The following is a 22496-nucleotide window of genomic DNA, read 5'->3' as shown; positions in this document are numbered from 1 at the left end:
TGAAAACTAGAGCCGAGGAATCCCGACTCCTTCTTCAATCGCTGGGCTGGGAAAAAGTGACTTTCTAACACCTCAGGGTCATCTCGACCACAGAGACTCCAAGACTTTACTACTTTTCTTGTAGCATTTTAAGCTTCAGGGTATTTCTCTAATGAAGGATTTAAAAACATGTGACCCTTGGCCAGAGATCTGGTTCTGTCACTAATGCTGCAGCTCACAATGTTTGAAAGTGAGTGACCATGCCCCATCACTGGAAGTGTTCAAAGCCAGGCTGAATGGAGTTTTGAGTAATCTGGTCATTGGAAGTTGTCCATGCCAATGGCAGGGGACATGGAACTAGATGACCCTTAGGCTCTCTTCTTATCCAAACTATTCTGTGATTCCATGATTTTATGACCTAGAGTTCTCAGAGTCTTCAGGTGGAGCAAACACCAGGTCCCAGTAAAGTAAGTTCTATTAAATTGAACCGCGTCATTATAACAACATTTATGCAGAGACAGTGTTGCATTGTAACACATTAATTATTATTTATTTTTTTAAGTGTTTTTCCAGATGAATGACTAATCTCAGAAGCCCGCGGGCCACCGGGGATGCAGGTATCCATGGTTACCTTCGTTGCCTGGCGACGCCTCCTTACGCTGCTGAGTGAGCCCTGCTCTCAGCTCCCGCTCGGTGCAGCCCCATCCAGCTGCCACCCCAGGCCAGCTCCCCTGACATAGGAGAAGTTGCTGTGCAGTCCAGGTTAGAATTAGAATTGGTGGTTTCTTATGAAAAAAAAAAAAAGAAGAGGGAGGGGACCAATGAAAGTCTCTGGTCTCTCTAACAGCAATAAAAATCCAGTTGTGGCTCCAGGCAGGATCTGAGTCAGTGTGTTGATGTAAATCCTCAGCTGTGCTGTAAGACACAACTTTGCACAAAAGTTCATTTAGGGCAGGATTTAAGGGTATTGATTCACTTCTCAGCCAGACATAGACCAAGTACTAATAAACTAGGATTTGGCTTCTTTACTGGGTGAAATGAAGCATAGCTTCATTTTAAGAAAAAAAGTAATATTTATGTCATTTCAGAAACAGAAGATGCATTTATCTTATAAATGAGATTTAAAAACACACTTATAAAGAGGCTATGAGTCAGGTTCTCCTAATTATGCCAATTTAAACGGACTTAATTGCAAATTTAGAACAATAAATTTTACTGGACCTGATTATGAAGGTCTTCCCAAATGCTGCTGTTTTATGCATGCCATGACTCACCAGCATCCAGTCATGGTATACAGAGGTCTGCAGTTGATGTCACAGCCTTGGGCTCTGCTTTTCAGAGCATTTTCTCAGAACAATGACTTGCAAGTACTTTTCACCTGAGTACTCAGGACGGTATTTGTGGTGTAGCTGAACTGCTTACACAAACAAGAGAACAAATTGCTTATGTAAGTCAGGCACTTCTGGTGCAGTCTTGTCTGTAAATAGGGATGCCCTTGTCTTCCTCCTCAGCCTCCCCTGCTGCAGCACTCAGCTGCCTTGCTGTAGAAACTTACCAAAGAAGGTATTTTCTGAACTTACAGTCCTGAGTTTGTCCTTCCAAGCAGTGTTCTGCTGAACAAGAGCTCCTTTAGGAGGTTGCTTTCTGGACTATTGATCTGTTTTTGGCCTCTGGTACATTCAGGGGTGCAGTCTAATGAATGTGCTTTTGCAGTAAATCCTTGAAAGCACTATTGTTTTCTGATTAATTCTTGCTCATGGCTTCCTTGAGGTTAGTGCCATGGGAGGTGTCTCTTACTCTGAATCTTCCAGAGTAATAAACTCAGTCATCTGTAGTGCTAGATCATTAACCTTGTCCCTGGTTTGGGCTGGATCAGCTCAGGCTCCTCCCAGCAGTTCTTGGGCACTACTTGGGAGTTTGTACAGAACAGACACTATTCCCTCCAGGCAGTTTGAAAGTAATCTACAGTGCTTTGGAGACAGAGTGGTCACTAGTGCTGCCATTCTAGATATTTTGGTCTAGCCAGTTTCGGTAAAAAAAAAGTTCTGGGCATGTTTAATCTTCTGTAAAGTAGTGCAGTGCTTTAACTGGTTTATTTAACTGTTCACTTGCCACCTCTTGAGCAGGTTTAGCCTGATCACATTTGCAGAGATGTAGACAAGTACAGGATTTTCACTGTGCTACATTTACTGAGATCCACTCAGAAAAACAGAAACCTGCAAGAAATGCATTTATAGTTCAGATGGTAGTGGTTAGGATGTAGGTGTTTTTCAACCAATGTCTGTCTTGGGGAATGAGAAAGTTTCAACATGATTTCCCATTCTTATGGAGATTCAAGGCTAGAAGGTACCACATGGATTCACTAAAGGATGTTCTTCTGTGTTTATCTGTCAATTCTTGTGTTGTAATTGGATTGTTAGCAGTAGGGGGCTTGTAAAGCACATAGTAATTAGGGTTATCATTCAAGACTCCTAATAAGATCTATGGTTTATTGGGTAAGGATAGAAATGGCCTTAGCAAAGCAAGGGACTGATGTTGCCAAGTATGATGCTGGTATCCTTGTACAGTTATAAAAGAAGGGACTTTTTGCTCACTTGGAATGTTCTCCAGAATCTTTGTAATAAGGACATTTCTCCTTTATTTCTATGCCTTTTTGAGAGTGTATTGAAATTTTCATTGGTATTCTTTTTATTTCGCATTATAATTATACCCTTCCTTTCTTTTAATCTGTATATCCTATCTTATGCTTATCATTAAAGTTGTATCTTTCCTTGTAAAGAAAACTACAATTTCCTCTTTCATCTTCTTCCTTGTAAAACACTTCTCGGCTGAATATAATTAGTTCTTCTGTGTTAATTTAGGCTAATAATTCCCCTTGCCTTATTTACAGCCCACATAGTGATGCAACTTCCCCTTGTTTTGTTCCCAGATAAGTATTGCCACAGTTCTTTAATAAAATGATGTAGGACTCTGTTTACAAAAGAGTGCTTCTGTGGTATCTTACTGCTTTCACAGGAAGCTTAACAGCTTGCAGAACAGTAAGTGGCAAATGTTTAATGCAACATTATGCCAACTTGAGGACAAACTGTTCCTCTCAGGAATGTTTTCAGGCTTAAATGAGAGGAAAATCCCCCTTGCAGAATGTGAATTCTTGGAGGCGGCAGGGAGTGACTGCCACTTCTTTGCTTTGCCAGCAGCTCTAATTCTCAATCACCTTCCAAGGCTTTTTTAGATCAACTGTAGTGTACTTTCAGCAGCAAGTAGCGATAAAGCTGTGACTGGCTTTTCTGAGGAGGAAAGATTCCTCTTTCATGGAGGAGGCAATAAATCTTCCAGCCTGTCTCAACCGGAAAACATTGGGTTTTGCCCACAGATGCTGGAAAGGTACTGAGGGGAGAGACATGAGGCCATGGCAAAGCTATTAATATGAGTAAGCAAAGAATGACAGTGTATTTGCAAAAACTGTGAGACAGAACAATTCCAACTTAAACAGTGATGAGTCAGACTGAAATATGTGGAAATTCAGGCTTGGATGCGAGTCATCCCTTAAGAAGATTAGTGAATATTACTGAACTAACAGTAGTTTGACTAAAGAGAGAAAGCAGCTCTCTACAACCTCCTGAAAGGTGGCTGTAGTCAGGTGAGGGTTGGAGTCTCTCTGTCCAGGCAGCAACAGACAGAATGAGAGGACACAGTCTTAAGCTGCACCAAGGGAAATACAGGCCAGATATTAGGAAAATGTTTTTAAACAAAAGAGATATAAAGTACTGGAATTGTCTGTCCAGGGAGGTGGTGGAGTCACTATCCCAAATGTGTTTATAAAAAGACTGGTGCCATGATTTAGTTGAGGTGTTAGGGCAAGGGTTGGACTTGATGATCTTTAAGGTCTCTTCCACCCTAGTGATTCTGTGATTCTATGATTTCACGGAATTAGGTCGGAAAAGACCTCCAAGATCATGGTGTCCAATCTTTGACCAAACACCACATTGTCAACTAGGCTGTGGCACTACATACCACATCCAGTCATTTTGTGAACAACTCCAGGGATTCTGACTCCACCGCCTCCCTGGGCAGCCCATTCCATTAACAGCCCCTTCTGTGAAACAATTTCTCCTGATGTCCAGTCTGAACCTTCCCTGGTGGAACTTGAGGCCATTTCCTCTTATCCTGTCACTGTTTGCCTGAGAGAAAAGGCCAACTCCCGCCTGGCTGCAGGCTCCTTTCAGAGAGTGATAATCATATGATCACCTCCGAGCCTCCTCTTCTCCAGGTTAAACACTCCCAGCTTCTTCAGCTGGTCCTCATGGGACTCACTCTTTAGATGCTTCACCAGCTCTGTTGCCCTCCTCTGGACTGGCTCCAGCCCCTCAATGTCTTTTCTTACAACAAGGGCCCAGAACTGTACACAGGATTTTGAGGTGTGGCCTCATCAGTGCTGAGTTCAGAGGGACAATCTGCCCTGGTCCTGCTGGCCACACTATTGCTGGTGCAGGCCAGGGTGTCATTGGCCTGCTTGGCCACCTGGGCACACACTGGCTCGTGTTCAGCTGCTGCTGACCAGCACTGCCAGGTCCTTTCCCACCGGGCCCCTTTCCTGCCACCTTGTCCCCAGTCTGTAGTGCTGCCTGGGGTTGTTCTAGCCAAAGTGTAGGACCTGGCACTTGGTCTTCTTGAACCTCATACCATTGACCTCAGCCCATCTATCCAGCTAGCTCAGATTTTGATACATTTTAACCGATTTTAACATTCTCTGTGTTAATCCTCCCAAGCAGTAAAACCAGCAAGTGGTCTCTGCCCATCATCACCATTCTTAATCTCTGGACCTCAACTTCACATCAAAATATTCTGCTGGCTTTCTTTGCCTGCTGGGTCCTGGATTCTTTGAAAGGCGGGGTGGGGGGGGAGGAATTTTGTGCCCATCATCTGTAAATAATCTGGGGCTTCCAAGTGTGTGCCTGGGCTGATGGATCCAGGACTTTCCAGTGGGTGGTATACTGAAATCTGAAGTCAGAGAAAATGTGTTGTGTGCTTTCTACTTTATAGCCAGTCTTTAGGGTAAGGCACAACTTTGGATACTTTAAAGATGACAGGGTGCTCAACAGATGCTGTGAATTTACCATAGGGAAGGTGCATCATTTTGCAACTCATGTCTCTTAAAGGCCCAACTGTGCCTGAAGACTTTGTGAAGTGTGAATGAATTTCAGATCTGGATGTCCCAGTCCTCCACCTCAGAAATATGGTCTAATAAGGGGAAAGAGAGGAATAGAATTAAAACCTCATCAGATGAAATCTGTGTTCTCATTTAAAAATGCCATTCTTCACTGTAGGAAAGGATGTTTCCAGTAAATCATGGAAAATGTTATTTGTCCAGGAAGCTTCCTAGGAGGCAAAGGAGTATTACAGCTTCTAGATGACAAGGCTCCTGAAGATATAGTTAGAATTCATTGTGTAGCAAACCTTTATGTTCATGATAAAGGGAATTGTCATGTTTCAGTGTTTTGCATTAAAAAATAATTTTTCAATTGGCCTTCCAGATTTTGCAGAACTTGTGTTTGTAATGAAAAGCTGTTTAAACAAAAGTCTTCCTTCATCTGTGTTCATAGGCTTCAGCTATGTTTGATCAAAGGGGAAGAAGCATTTCCTGTGAGGACCCACAGCACAGGCTGGGTACATTCTGGGCCAGGCTCCCAGGTTGCCTTCAGAGGGAAGCAGGGGGGAGCTGAGGTGTTCCCAGGTTTCATCTGGATAAAGATTTAGATAGGGTCAGCATGTGCTTTCAGACCTGCTCACTGGAACGTGTCCCACAGCTTAATCAGCCAGAAAGCACCACTTGGTGACTTGGCCATGACCTGCAAACTTGGTAGGCAAATTACCTTTGCAAACCAGCAGCAGCAGCAGCAAATTTTCTAAACAAAGGTACATTGTTTGTTGTTGGGTACATTGACCTGAGATAGGCCAAGAAGACTAATTTGCATGACAATAAAACATTTAAAACAGACATTTCAGTGCTCCAAAATTTTTACTTTCTCATAGAACTAAATATAATTGGGGATGTGGAAGGGCACGGATGTTTCTATTAAAAATAACTATTTTTCTGCACTAATTTTATCTTCTATCATCAAAATTGACAGGCAAAATTGTTAGGCAGGTGAATTTCAGAAAACCAAAAAGAAGTTGTAAGTTTTTTTCAAAAATTATTTTAATTATTTCAGTTTTTCAAGCACATAGAAGAAAAAAGCTTCTATGAATTCCTCTAGGGAAGAAAGAACTAACCAAAAAATCCTCTATGATACATCTGAAACTTGGCTTGGGGACATGGAGTTAGGCAAGGTTTTGAGGAATTTTTTGAAAAGTCTAAAATATACTTTAAATCACATGGAAATTCTTTAAATGAAAATTCTGCTTTACAGAAAAAGAGAAAGAGCATCAATGATGAAATGTTTGCTTTGTAGGTAAGGGGATCAATGTAAAGAAAACATTATTTTGTGACATATGGTCTGCTTTTCATGGGGATTTCAAGCAGAAATAATTGGGACTTTTTAAAGGTGATTAAGATATGCCTGTATTGAGGAATAGGAAACATCATCATGAGGATACATGATGTGGTCTGTACTTCCCCTTACATCATTGACAGAAGTCAGTCTGTATTTATAAAAAGTAGACTGTACTAGAAAATTGAAAAACTTGATTCAAGGCCTTGATTATGAGAAAATGAAGATTAAAGGGATAGTAGTTTTGATTGCAGTGCTAGGCCTCTGTAAATTAATAGCTGTCTGAAGCTTCATTAGGCACAAAAATGATGGAAGCATTCTTGTTTAGCTGTTTTGTTCACTAAAAGCTAACAATATGATTTATTCTGATAGATAATTAATCTCTAAAAATGCTTCTTTGTGATAATTTTGCAATGGCTGTAACAACTTGTGCAACAAAATGAGGACAAGTATGTTGGTAAAATTTTTTTTCCTTTGGTATCTTCTGCAAGCAGGATCCCATTCCTGAACCCTAGATTCACTTACACATGACATTAAAACTCCAAAGCAGGACTGCAGGAAGCAGCAATTGTCTGAAGGCAGTAAAGGTCAATAAGTTTTTGTGCTCTGCTGGCTTTTCCTCAGTTTATTAGAAGGAGTTGAAGTTCACCTCCTGGTACAGTTATTTCTCAGGTAAAATTGTCATAAACATATGCATTACAATTGTATTGTTCATGACAGTCTACTGCAATATCACATATACCTTTTTGATGTTCATGGACAAAGAATTAATTTGTGGTATAGTATTATGATAGATAGTTAACTTATATTTTATTGCTCTTCAAACATAAAAATAATTACATAAATGCAAAAAACCTGGTAGTATTTTGATTAATTCTCAAATAATAAAAAACCTGCCTCCATGCACGTCTATTTTCATAATAATAAAAATGAGAGACACAATAAAAAGAAAATAACTTATAACTACACCATAAAGAGAGAACATTTTTCTCAAGAAATGTTTACATAAAGCAACAGAGATTGTCTGAAAGAGTCATAGTCAGTGCACAGTAGTGGATTTGATAAAGGTGAGCAAAAGCAATTATTAAGTGCCATTTCTTGAGCAGATTAGTTTGAGGTGCATCTTGTGTGCAGTAGCTTCCCTGTCCTATAAACTAATACAGCAATTAGATAGTATAGACAATATATATCAAACCACTTCTGATAAAATGTCTGACTTTAGTGGAGAAAAAGATATTTCAATAGCTTTTGGAAAGAAACACTGCCATAAGAATCTACAGTATTGCCTTGCAAATTTTGCTGTCACAGCTATTTATTAGCTCCAGGCACAGGATATCTGCTGTGAGCCATAACAAAATCTCAGGGCTGTACATTGAAAAATCGGATTTCCTCAATATTTGTAAAAGAATTTAATACAAAAGCCCATCAGCCAAAAGTTTGTAACATAATAACAGTTTGTCTGAAATATTTCCTATGTTCCATATGGTAGCATTGAATCTCCTTGATTGATTAAATAGCTTCACAGGTTAATGACATCTAAGAAAGCTTTGTCTTTCATTAGAGTCCTGGAGTATTTGGTTTCTTTTATAGTCTCACTTTAGGCTTAGTTATGAGACTGAAAAGAGAGGCTAAAATGAAGAACATCTCTCTGCATGCAGACAAACACACACTGCAGCAAACCCACAAGCACAGGCTGAAGTTATGGACACACAAAAATAGAAGTAGTCTTGACAGCTGAATCACACAGTTCTATGAAGTGCAAACCTGAGGTCTGGATTATATCATCCATAGACTAAAGCAGAATGATTAACTTCCTCAGGACAATCAAAAAAGATTACAGGTTTTTTGATCAGTGATTTGTTGGAAAAGATGCTTTTAAGCAGGCATTAAACATAAACAGCAAATATCAGATTTTCTTCCTTTGCCAAGAAAAAAAAGAAAAAAAGATTGTATTTCCAATACTTGGAGACATGGACTGTCAGGGACAGAAACATAGTATTCTTCAGGGAGGTCATTCCACCCTTAAATGTTCATTTTAACTGTAAAGAAAGAACCTGATACAGGCTATATAAGCAAAACTACAGTTTCTTCTCTTAAAATTCATGTTGAAGTTAGAGTATACTGAGAAGAGAATTTTGTTTCATTTGTTCTGTGCTGACTTGCCATTGTCTGGTAACATTTTCACATAATGCAGGCAGACACTTGGAAGCAGAATTAGTAGGAGGATTGATTTTGTTCCCTTGAAGAATATATTTGCTTTACAGTGAAATACTGAATGCTTCAGGTGTAAGCTCTACCTCATCAATTTTCAACCTCAAACTTTTATGTTTAAAATTATGGGAATTTTATGTTGAATGTTACTTTTATGTCTTGTGAGAACTGCAGCTCAGCTGCTTGTATCACATTTTTTTTTTACAATTTTCAGAGCAAATGCAGCATCCCACATGAAAAATGATTATATTTAATTGTTTAGTAGAAATAGCTTTTGTCTGGAAACAGACCAACCAAGATATTGAAACTTTTCTCATGTCATTGTATATTGTTCAAGCCTGGGATACACAAAAAGCAAAAAGTGCCTCTGCTAGCCACCTGCAAAGCTGTGGTAAAAGGCACTCAAAAGCACCTAATTTTGATGTTATCTCTTTATAATAGCTCACATGTAATAAAAAACAAACCTGCAAAAAATATAGTTGAGGATGAAAGATCAAGCTGCACGGAAGCTAGGGAGCACCACAAACAAGAGTTGCCCATGAGACCTACATCTAACTACCATGTGAATTAATTTTCTGCATTAAACATTAGAGGCAAAAAAAGGGGAAGAATAGAATATGATTACTTAATTAAAGACTGAATTGAAATACAATTGTACAAGGAACAGAATAAAGGTTGACAGGAAATAATTTATCTGACATTTCCTGTCTTCCAGTGTCAGACCTCAATTCTTCAGCCTGCATTCCCCATGGATGGTCACACACCAGCTGCAGTGCCATAGTTGTATGGCTGAAATAGTAAATGACAGCAAAAGAGCTTCCAACCTAAGTGATATTATATTCACATTGTAGTTTTGTAGTTAGTTACTTTATTGATTTGAAAAGGTGACTGAAATATTTTGTTATGTGACAATTTAAGAACCTCAGTCAGATTAGAACCCTCTTGTTCATGTGATCACTGACATCAAAGCCTGATGTAGGTGAACTTTGGACAACAGGGATATGTTATTTTTTGTGGGATATTAGTCCAGGTGTTAATGCTTAGATGCCCTGATGAAGGAGAAAGAGTAACAAAGAGTGGTTCCTCTATGGAATAAATTTGTGCTCTGTGTGGCACTTCTTGATTGAGGATGGACAGCTGTGGCCACCTTCCAAACCATGGGTGGAGCGATTTGCTTATTTTAGCACATGTTTTTAATTTCAACTCCTCATGGAGCAGGGAGGTCCTCGAGCCTGCTGTGTGGTTGTGCCAGGAAGGTTGGTGCTGCTCTGGTGCTGAAAGCAGGCTGTTCTTTGGGTGTAGTGGGATCTGCTTCTCATTCCTAGCAATGTAAAATGCCATGGTCTGTAGGGTATGGCTCAGCTCCCTTTCCCCACAGTTCAGTGACGACCTACATTAACATATTTGTGTATCAGTTGTTTTAGTATTGTCAAATGTCAAAGATTTGGTGGAAAGATGCTGCCATAAGAACTTCTAAGAAGATATGCAATACTGTTTTGTAAGAGTTGTGGAGCCACCATCAGCAGCAGTATCTCACTGATAAAACAATCACAGAGAGGTAACTGAAATAACTAAGAAAATTTATCAGAAAAAAACCACCTTGGAACTACAGTTGTTTCCCTAAGTTCTTTCAAAGATGCTCTAGTGCAGTCATACAAATGACTCCTCAGCTCTCCATATGGACAATGAGTCATTCTAATGTCAAATGCCCAAAGCCTGAGGAAATTGCAGGTTTGTTGCTGCTGAGTCATAGTGGCATGTACATCTTGCTAGCTGGCATAGAGGAAAGACTGATATATATCACTTACTTCTCAAATATTTTCTTGTCTCTCAGCCTGTTGGGAGGATTGTGGTCTACTGTGGAGATGTCCCAGAGAATAATGTTAGGAGTGCCCTCGGATGATGCTTATTTCCTCTTTGGTTCTTAAGCTACTAATTAAAATGGAATGCTAAGTGGAGCATAAATTAATATTACATAGAATGGATCATTAATGACCTTTTACACTAGTTTGGCATTTCTACCAAAATATCATTTTCCCTGCTGCAATAGCAGAAAGAGGCGCAGCAGGGTGAGAGCTCTGTCTGTCTGTTACACATGGTGTAGCAGCACCACTCACTATGCACCACTGAAGACACCACTGAAAACAGCCTCCATTCCCATTATACCATACAGATTTTAATTGTTTATACCTTTCTGAAACACCAAGTTTAAGCCAATATGTTTCATATCTTTCCTGTGCTGCTGGCTGAATTCCAGAATATTTCAGTCAAATAATTCAGCTCCTTCAATAAATGAGCCTAGGAAAGAAGTGCCACTTTGCTTGTGTTGATACTTTGAGGTCTTTTCTGTAAATTTCTCCAGCACCACCCTGCAGGTATTCTACATTTGGCAGAGAGATAGCTCTCATGTCAAAAATAAGCCTTCCTGGAGTGCCCACATGATATGTTAGCATACAGGTTAGCAAACAGGTTAGCAAAAGCCCTGTATGTTCTCAATTTCCTGAATCGGGATGGAGCTGGCCAAACAGCATGTGAAAGGCAATTTTCTTTTGATACAAAGGCTCATCCCAGGCCTCCAGTGATGGTAAAGGGCAGTGGGCAGGACCTTTAGACTTGTTAATTGGGGAAGGGGTTATACTTGTGTCTCCACAGGTCACCACATGAAATTTGTTAGCATCATCCTGATTGGTGAAGGCACTGTGAGTGTCTTACCCCCTACACTGGGCAGCACAAATGTATGGATCACCCTTGCAAATACTATGCACACTGATACCAGGTGCATTGCTGTGGCAACCCCTGGGGATCCCTTTCACACGTGCTTGGCAGGGGTACCCATTGGCAAGGAGCGTTTTGGTAAGCTGTACAATGAAAACGTGCAGCAAAACTGCATGGCCCCAAGTATCTGGCAGCCCAGGTGGTGGTGACAGGACACCTGGTGGAAGAACACAGGGTGGGATGAGACATGGTACAGTGATCTGAGAAGAATGCATGTCTTTCCAGCTTTGCTCTCACAGCCACAAGAACTAGATATGATAGAGACTTCGCAGACCTTGCTAGGCTTTTACATTGATGATACATTTGATATTCATATGAACAGTGTTAACTTTGATGTCTCTCCTAAAGGTATTTTCAGCAATACTTCCTTGTGGTATAATCGAACCTTGGAAAGTCGACTGATATCCAGCATCAGTGCTATTGCTCTCGTCTTGGACTTGTTCTTAATGTGTAGGGAGTAAAAAGGTATACCAGGCAAAGCTGTTGCACTATTGGCCAACTAACCTTGTTTCATCCAAATTGGACAGCTCTAACAGTTGCAGCACAGCACTGGGTCAGGCGCAGCACACGGGTTCTCAGAGACAAGTGCGACCCGATGGTGACTTTCTGGAACGCTGCAGAATGTATCTCTGGCAGCTTAACACCAGCAACTGGTACTGCTCATGCTTTGTCTTCTTTAAACAAGCTCAGCTGCTGGCTTGCAAAGGAAGCTAACAACACTAGTGCTGCTCTTTCAGCAATTCTGATTGACATCAAATCGTTGCAATATGCAACACTGCAAAACAAGGCAGCCATTGATTTCTTACTGCTGGCTCATGGCCATAGGTGCGAAGATTTTGACGGCATGTGCTGCATGAACTTAAGTGACCATTCAAAGTCCATTTATAAGAGTATCAGTAATCTTAAGCAGCTCAGTAAACTGCTACTGTAACACGATGGAGGTGATTGGTGAGGGGGTGTCTTCATAGCTTGAAAACCTCTGCTTTGAGGCATGGTTTAAACACTTTGTAATGTATAGGATAGTTATCCTTGGTATGTTCTTAATGATTGTGATATGTATCCCATGGATTATATTTCATGTGCAGCAAATGATCAGTAGTAGTCTTTATAAGATAATGGCTTTACTGGTGCAGACAGTTTTAGCAGTGCAACACATCAACAAAGAAGGGGGAATAGTTACCGATAGGTAAGGTTTTATAAAAGGAAGGCCTTGTAACACGGCTCTGGCCTGTTACTTAGGCTAAGTAGAAGGGAACTATGGGAGAGTGACTCAGCTGGAATAGGGGTAGAGAGACATGAGAGATGTGAGAGACATGCTGTGTGACAGCCACATGTCCACATTGTGGTGTATGGTCATTGGCTCACTTGGGCTTGTTGTGCTTTAAAATGATGTAAACTGATAACCAGATAACTGTTTAAAAAGGTCAGTTTTTTAGCAATAAGGAGCACACCTTTTTACCTGCCTGGGGTCCCTATGTCGTTCATTACTGCAACACCTTCCTTCCTGCCTGTGAAAATCCTCCCAGTTATTTTTGAGGTCATAATGATTATGTCAATTACAATTCATACAGGTTCAGGAAAGTTGTGAGCAAGCTGTAGCTTTAAGCTTTTTAGATATCTTCCACAAAAACTTTGCAAGCTTCATTGTTACTTTAAGCTGTCGTTTTACTCTTGGCTGATCAGGTGTAACACGTGCTTTTCTCACAGAATAAATATGCTTCTGTCAATGACTTTGGGAGAACTCAGAAAATCTTTCCATGTCTTGGAACACTTTTAACCCTATCCTGGCTTTCTGTGTCTAGAAGGGGAACCAACACAGAGTGGTGCTTATCTGAGTAAAAGAAAGATTTGCAGAGCACTTCTGTCCATGAAGTTTGCCTTGGAATCTTCACTGCAACGCAGGTCAGGCTCCTCTTTGCTGTTTTTGTAATGACTTTTGCCTCAGGCTCCTACATCTAGAGTTTATATGCTAGACTAGATCAACCTGCTATATGGATCACTGGAAAAAAAATTGTCTTCTAAATTACACGGAATCAGTAGTAAAGAAGTGGGGATTTGGCACCTCCTCATCTAAGCAGATAGGGAGTCTTTCCTCATTACTTCTCTGGATTGTATTTGAAAGGTCAGGAAATTGTTGAATATCAAGTTTCATTTTATCTACGAATAGTATTCATTTATCATTAGAAACATCTACAGGGTAAAGGGAGTTATTTATGAATGGAAATTTGAACCATTGGACTGGATATGGGAAAGAAAACTTGCCTATGGCACTGCAAATAATTTGCTTAGAGAAGATATGTTAGGTCTGGCCTGATAAGGCAGCAAGGAAAATCAGTCAGAAACTACACCTATGCTATGTCTTTATTTAACAATCTATGCCAATTTTGTTTCGCTTATTACAAAAAGCTTACAGAGATTCAAAATGCACTAAGTGATGACCTCGGACTGTGACACAGAAGGGCAAGTCCCTCACTGCTCTTATCAGAGTATCAGGAAATGATCTGGCAACCAAATTCTTTCAAAGAGCCATGGCAGAGCTAATAGGAGCAACATATTTGATAGCCTTTTATGTGCTACACCATCTCCTCCTCCACCCACACTTAATCCACACTGTTGGATTAAATGTAAATCAGTATGTAAATACTGCCAAGAACAGCTCTTGAATCCTCAGGCTGATTGGAACTTCTTCCTTCACCTCGTATGTCTAACAGCTTGTGCCTTCCAAAATGGGTTTGATATATTTATGCCACTTATTAGAAATGATCCCTGGCCTGTTCTGAGTCCTGAATGCCACCTGGCACATGAACATGTACAAAACACAGTCCATTATGGGCAAGGAAGAATGATGGTCCACGAGTGCACTACTAGAGGGTCTTTCAAACTGATTTGGGTGTGCCTTCAATCCATTCATCTGTCATGCACATGGAAGTTTCCATACCATTGTTAGAATACCTGTTAAAGTTTAAATAATCCTTATTTAAAAGATTAAAAGAACAGTAATAGCAGTATAGAAATCTATTTGTATAGCCTTGACCCAGTGGTCTTTCAGTGGTTAGGGTAGAAACACTAAATGTGTGTATTAGGAGGCATCAGAGGCAGCAAACAGCTTTACTTTGTCCAGTTCCTACTTCCAGTAGGTGATGAGTACTTCATTCAGTGGCTCAGCCTTAAGGATGTTTGCTTGAAGCACTAGGACAAATGATAAATGACATTTGTGAAATCTACTTCTATTACCTGGCTCAAGTAAATATGCAAAATTGCAGCAAGAAGGAACACTCACTTTATTCCGTACAGCAGTATGTGCTGCTGCATGTATTGACTGCTTTTGGCTGACATGGTTGGTTTTTTATAGCCAAGACTCTTTTTTACAGCTGCAGATACTGTCCCAGTAACAACCTATAGAACAAGCCTCTGATTCTTTCCTCTGCCTTCCGGGTATGGACTGTATTATTACCTCAGTAAGTGTGTAAGAAATACACTGGTTTGTGGGAGCAAATCCGTTTTCTAGGACTACCCTGCTCTACTGAAAACACATCCAGATTACTTGTAACCTGTATAAATGCCATGCATTAGTCAGCTATGTATTACCATTCTCCAAGTGACCCATTATATCTGCTCTGTAAACAATCTTACAAACGGTAGGAACGTAGAAAGGAACTTCTAAAAGCAGTTTTCAGCAACATTTTGCTGCACATCTTTGAAAACACTTTAACAGTGACACTAATGTATTTTTTTTTGAGCAATAGAAAATGCATACTCAATTACTTTGCAATGTTTTCTAACTTTTATCACTGTTATTTGAGACAAATTCTTGGTTTTGTTTTCAATAAATAGATCAGTCATCCTTGATTCAGCTCTGAAGCAGCAATATGGGCAAGAAAACAGACTGTGTGCATCCTGTAATCCGTCCAGGCTTACGTGCATACTGTACTATACATAGATTTAATAATAATAAAATATGATAATTATACATATACGGTAATATATAATAGATTTAATAATAATTTCATGGCTAGGTATCTAGGGCCTTCCGTACTTCAGCATTCTTTTTACCTTAATCATCTACCCAAGGTAATAACTTTGAATTGTCATTGGTTTTTGAGTTGACATAAACAGAGTGGAGGGATATTCATCACAGGCTGTTTGAGTCACCTGTCTCTGTGAACCTTGGTAAATGGCACAAATGCACACTGGGGTGAAATTTGGTATCAGAGGATCATCAGCAATAAGAGCAGTGAGACACGTGGATGAAAATTTCAAATAGCATCTATTTGCCTTTATAAATTTCATTCTAGCTCCTAAGGCCATGACAAAGAGGTTACTTAAACTGATTTAATGAGTTCCTAGTATATTAACCTAGAGATGGAACAAGGAAACAGAAAGTTGCTTCTCTTTTGAGATCCTAAAATATTTAGGCAGTTCATACCTACCTGCTTCTATCTGATGGACTGTATATAATTTTCCAAATTTGATAAAACTAAACATTGAGTTTTAAAGCTAAGCTCTTACAAGAATTCTCCTCAAGTTCAGGAGCCCTAGTGTCATGAGTCTTGTGAGAATTTCTTTCTAATGAGATTTTCAACTGTGATGGCAAGTTAATGGCATGAAAACAGGACTACAGCCATATGGAACACTGTTACGAAGTGTTGAAATACATCAAAGAGAAAATATTCAGCATAAATATGTTTAAGAATATAAAAAGGGTTTGTTTTTTATTTATTTCCCTTAAGACAGAGTAAATATTCTTACTTGATTCCATTTGTTTTGGGACTCCACATAAAGACACTGGATATCCATGCCTAAGTCCATGCCTAGCCTGACACAGAGATGATTTAAGAAGAGGCTGATCCTAATTGAATTTGATGTTAGTTACTCTTATCATTTACCCTCTCCTTCATTCCATTTCTAATAGTACTAGCTTCATTTTAATGCAAGGAGAACCACACTATGAAATAGTGTTGAATGTTGCAAAGTGGAATTGGAAATTCTCAACTTTTTTCAGAAATTCTTCCACTGATAAGTGAGAATGGATAGTTCCTGGCAAAATATCATAACCCAGCTAAATAAGTTGAATCATAAAGAGGTTTTCCCTATTATTTTTCTGGGAACAAAACCTGTTTAGAGATGAAGAGTGAATTGTGGGCTTCTTAATAAGCCTATTACAGAGCAAGGTTTATGGGTAAATCCATCAGCATTCCAGCTTTCCTACTAGCTATTCCTTGCACCTTTTCTTCAGCAAAGGAGATTTCTTTGACACAAAAACGGAGTACTCTTTCTTGTCTAAATAATGTCAGATGTTCCTCTGAGTTTCAATTCAAGCATCAACTTTATCAAGGTATTTTGTACTCGAATTGACATAAGTTCAGAATTAATGTTTTTAAGCTTTTTTACATAAACAATAACTCTGTGAGGATAGTGCCACCTAATGTAAGCAGAGAACACGGCAGCTACTTTTTGTTTGATGCTGTTAAATTACCAGCAAGGATTGAAAGATTAGGAATTTAGTACTCCTTTATCCCTTCTGTTTCCTCTCACACTAGCTTGCTTTCAAGGCTTCTTTGAAAACATGGTAGAAATGCATATTTTAAATGAAAGCAGAGATTCTTAATTTTACCACTGCATCTATTCTATGCTAACAGAATTTAAAACCTGACTGGCAGAAAAGGTGAGTAGAAAACAGCCTCAACTTAAAGTATATAATTTTTACCAGGACAGAGATTAAAGCTGTTTCTCCGTCTGTCTGGAAGAATCTTTCACTAGTTATAGAGATTTAAGCTTATACATGCTATTTCTCTTTGTCTGACCCAATGATTTTTTAATCAGCTTACATCAAGCAGAGCAATTTTAACAAGGAGCACTAAGCATCTTTGTTATCTCTTCATTTAGCAACAGCAGTAGAATAGAATAGAATAGAATAGAATAGAATAGAATAGAATAGAATAGAATAGAATAGAATAGAATAGAATAGAATAGAATAGAATAGTTCTAGCTGGAAGTGCTGTATAATCCAACTGGTCCAATTGTCTGACTATTTCAGGACTGACCAAAAGTTGCAAGTTACTATTATCAAGGCCATTGTCCAAATGCCTCAAATACTGACAGTCTAGGGACATGAAACACTTCTCTAGAAAGCCTGTTCAGTGCTTGATTCCATCTTGGCAAAGAAATGCTTCCTACTTTTAATTTTGAACCTCACATATTTGAATATACATCAAACACAGATATGAATATTGTTATTAAGGGCATCAGTAAAGGGAGCAGAATTACATATCTAAATCCATTCAGGCATAAGTTGATTTCAAGCCATATCTATAAGCTGATTTCAAACCATATCTTTTGTACCCTGAATAACTATAATTTATTGAATGAAGAAGGAGTATATGCTCTATGTGTGAACACAAATAATCTACTAAGGAAAAAAAGAATATGAATACAAGTAAGCCAGAATGTTTTATGCATGCAGATGGCATAAAGGAGAATTTACTTTCAGAGTGGACAGATTTACCAAGGGAATCAAAATAAAGGGTACTGGAACTATGTCATAGCACAAATACATTAAAATATCTAGGTAATTAGGCTAATAATTTTTCTGTCAAGTTTTAATCATCAGGTGCACCAAAGTTTAAAGTAAGCATAACACCCAGTGCAGAATTCTTCTTCAGCTATAGAATGTTAAAAATAATTGGAAAGAAAATCTGAAAGATAATATCCTCTAGATTTAAGATTCCAGATGTTACCTGAGAAAAACCCTAAAGTTAGTGGATATAAAGAGTTTTTGGCAAGCAGGTACATTATGTGGGAAAATATGCTTTTTTTTTGTTTGATTTCTTTGATTTTGCCAATTTATAAGTGCCAATTAAAGTAGAAGATACTATTATTTTATCATTATTTATCTCATATATATAAAAATATATAATTTTGGACATATAATTAGAAAATGAGGGATTACAGAATGAATGGCATTGAATATTGTTAATGCATACTAAATATAATCATTTTCATACAGTACTTTCAGCGATTTGCATAATTGTCTGCAAAGAAACCATTGATGGTTCCTCAGGAAAAATACTTGACAAATCATCTACCACACAGGGCATGTTTGCACACTGCAGAGAGGTTGGATCAGTCTGATCCTCTTGTACTTGAGGAATGTTTCTCCCTTTACTTTTTCTTTCTAATGAGATTTTCAACTGTGATGGCAAGTTAACAGCACAGAAACAGGACTACAGACATCTGGAACAATGTTACAAAGGTTTGAAATACATCAAAGAGAAAAAATTCAGCAGAAATGTGTTTACAAATATATGAACAGTTGGTTTTTAGTTTTCATTTACCTTAAGAGGCAGTAAACATTCTTATTCCATTTGTTTTGGGACACCGCCTAGAGACACTGGATATCCATGCTTAAGTCCATGCCTTGCTGTGGAGCACCTCTCACTGTAGTGTTAGTGCACTTTAACGGCAGCTGGCCATCTCTTTGAAGTGGGACAATTTGGAAGCTGTGTGGAGGCACATCTGAACTCCCATCTTAAGTCTAAGTAAAAGGCCAAGTCTATTAAGAGACAATTTCTTCCTCTTTTTCCAGCAAGCAGGGGTAATCCCGGAAAAATTGAAGTGATTGAGGTGTAATGAATATCTTGCTGTGTTTCCCTAGAGGGCCATAAGATTCCATAAGATGCCATGAATTTTCTCCAGCCTTCTGCTAAAGTGGTGTTGGTAGGTGTAATGTCAAAAGGCTCTTGAAGACTGACTGTATATGGAAAAATATATCTGTGGAGGGTGGTGGCAAGTAACAAGAGGCAAAAAGAGTCAAATGATGATGCACTGGTCACGGTCCATGATGACAACTAATGGTAACCGTCAAACCTTCTTCCAGCATGGATTCATGGCCTCCCTAGTGTGGTTCCAGATTAAATCATGAAGGTTTTACACAGAGTGCAAATATCTGTAGTTACAGAACCTCAGCCAGTGATACTGCTGTGTTGCTGTGCTCAGCCAGTGATACTGCTGTGTTGCTGTGTCAAGTAAGGTCTGTTACATCTGCCAGGAATTTGCGTGGTATATTAAGACAGAAAATCCCAGCTGCCACAGATGGTGTCAGGGCTTCTGCTATGCAGTTTCTGCTGTGCAGCTCCTTGTGGTTCACCTCAGGGAGCATGTCATAGTGAGACAGAATTACAGGGGCAGCTGTAAAACTGCAACAATGGTACTAATGCTCACATGATGTGTTTTGCAGGATTAGAATGTCAAGCACTACCTGAATTTACTGTAATCCTTATTAATTGCTAATTACAGTCTGCAGGGCCAGGTTCAGCCACAAGGCTCACTGGAAGGAGTGTCTTGTGCCCTGCATGCTGGAGCACCTCTCACAGGTCATACTTCCCCATAGGGTGACGAGCTCTGAGTAGGGCCACACTGCAAGGCAGCCTTCCCATGTGATACTGTGCTGGAAGAGGCATGTAGAGGAAATAGGGCACGATTCTCTAACTGCTGCATGGCTCTATGGCTGCTCACCCACCCCAGCAGCTGCGCTGCGGCAATGCATGACTGCCAGGGAAGTGAGTGTACATTGCCAGCAGAGAGGTGAAGGAGGAGAAGGAAGGTGTATTAGATAGAACTCAGGGCTCAGGAATTTTTCTTCTAGTCATGGTCTTGTTTTGGTTCCAATTCAATGTGAGCACCATTTGTGTCTACCTTTTGAGAATGCAGGAAGAGAAAGCCATATGAGGAAAATTTAAGAGGACCTAGGAGAAATGTAGCTACAGTAGTTGAGATTGCAATGCAAATCTAAGCCCTAACAATCTGTTTTACTAGATGGCAATATGGAATTTAATTAGCTGAAATATTTTGATCTTGATGCTGAATAATATATCAGCTTTTAAAAAATGCAAAGAAAAAGGCCTGTGAATAGAAGTTACAGTGTTGTTTATTAATGATGGCAAGACACAGGGTTAGAGGTAAAAGAAATGTGTCCTGATGGCGAAGGAGCACATTAGGTTAGATTTACTTGAAGGGATTTCAATGTTCAAATTCTGCATTTGTCATTGTAATACTAGCCTTAGGTATTAGCACAGAACTTAATAACTTTATGATGATATGGAAGAGACTTAGTGAACACCTTCTTTTGCCAGCCTTGAAACTGGAGGGTTCAAGAGTCTTTTGGTTAAAGACTCCTGCAATAGGTCTGCCAAAACACATTGTAACCTGTGTATCCATACAGTACTGTGTTGTTGGCACCAGTCTGGAAATCTCCACATTATAGGAATGCTAAACAGCTTTAAAAGGCTTTTTATTTTGAAGGTTTCTGAAATGGGAGAAAATGTTTTTTAGCAACTGAATGTAACCTGCACTAGTCAGGAGAAAAAATATTTTCCTCATGGATGCTACAAAGCCTGATTCTTTGCTGTTTAAAATTATGTTAATTCAGAGCATATAGAATTTTTTCCTCTTGGAGAACCAAATTAAATGGGAGGAGAGTACAAGCAGTGATAATTTTAACTATTTTTTAAAATACATTAAAAAATCCACCCTTTTGTAAGTAGCTGTAATCAGAAGTAGTTTAAAGCCACAATGACGGTGAAGTCTGTCTGAAGGCTCCCATCAACTCACCAGCAGATCGTTCCCCTGAGTTGGCAGTAGCTGTTACCAGAGAAGCTGGTTCTCTTTTATTAGCTGCTGAAGAAGTACTAATGGGATAATGAGTAGTTTGCACTTTCGCATTAGCACTTATTCATCATAGACAGTGCATACAAAGTATCTGTAGCTAAAGTATTAAGTAACCACTTTTGTGACATTTGTTCTGTATTATATTTCTGAAGTGTCTAGATTTTTATATTGGTATTTGATAAACTGTGGTTAAAGCCCTGTATATTTATGTTTCATCAAATGAAATAATTATGCAAACTCACGGTATCAATTTTACTTCTAAAATAAAGGGATTATTTTGTGTAAATCTTTGTTTCTCCTCCAGAAAACACCTTTTTGAGGTGTTCTTCTCAGACTCCCTTTCCTGTGATGCCACAAAGGATATATATGAATGTGAAAACATTAATCTGCACCATACATGCCCTTGAGAAATTTGGTTTACTTTTAATGATGTTAAAAACTGTTCTGTAGCCAGTATAGCTAGAAAAAGAACATTTTTAGCACATTTATGCTAATGCCAAATTGAAACCATCTCAAGGCCTCTCACACCTACTTGAAGGGTTTAAGGACTGGAGAAGGCTCTTCTGTAATGAATTGGAAAAGGAGGAGGGGATGAAAGATGAGACAAGCATTTTAGGACAAGCCTAAGAGGCAGATCTGCTCCAACCCATCTCATCTGTCTGTCAGGAAACAAGGGGTGGATGAGCACGGCACGGCTGTTTCTCACAGCAGTGTTCCTGATCAAGCAGTAAATATTGCTCTTTAATTTTTCACCCTTTCTTATTATGGCCAATATGAAATGAAAACAAAATGAAAACTGGGTTTTCAGGAATTTGGAATTCACTACTTATAATGTCTCATGCATAATTCAATGATACATGTAAAATAAACAATATTCCATTAACTTTATTTTCCCTTTTCTCTATTGTCAGAATACTTCTCCTTCTGAGGATGCCTTCCTCTGTAGGTGTTGTTTTTTTGGTTTTTTTTTTTTGGGGGGGTGGGGGGGGTGGGTGGTTTGGGGTTTTTTTTGTTTGTTTGTTTGGGGTGTTTTGGTTTTGGTTTTGGGTTTTTTTCTGTTTTGGAAAGACTAGAAAGACTGTAGAGAGGATTTTTTTTTTTAGGAAGAATACTCCCATATCTATTTGAAAGCAGATTTTTACAATGGCTTAGTTACAGAAATTGCTTTTCTGAATGTATATATAGAAGCCATTTTTTTAATAAACCCCTGGATTTTTCTCAGGAGATGCAGTGATTTGTCTTTATTTATCTTATTTCCCAAAGATGTGAAATGACGAGTGTTACCGACCAAACAATGCTCTTTGCAATAATGTGTGTGTTGTGCTATATCTGAAATAAGCTTCCATCAGTTTCTGGATCTGATGCTCAGATTCT

At 39.0% G+C, this 22496-nt stretch overlaps 1 long non-coding RNA gene across 1 annotated transcript; it reads left to right on the top strand.

Moving 5' to 3' along the window:
* The first annotated feature begins 655 nt into the window (after positions 1-655).
* Positions 656-21886, top strand: LOC135297972 (uncharacterized). Its single transcript, XR_010359918.1, has 4 exons — positions 656-741; positions 14828-14914; positions 15291-15374; positions 19113-21886. It is a non-coding gene; the product is annotated as an uncharacterized LOC135297972 (long non-coding RNA).
* Positions 21887-22496: the final 610 nt, after the last annotated feature.

This window comes from Passer domesticus, chromosome 3 (assembly GCF_036417665.1).
Source record: "Passer domesticus isolate bPasDom1 chromosome 3, bPasDom1.hap1, whole genome shotgun sequence".
Classification (NCBI taxonomy): domain Eukaryota; kingdom Metazoa; phylum Chordata; class Aves; order Passeriformes; family Passeridae; genus Passer; species Passer domesticus.
The sequence above is the reverse complement of the archived record's forward strand: the minus strand, read 5'-3'. Positions and strand labels throughout refer to the sequence as shown.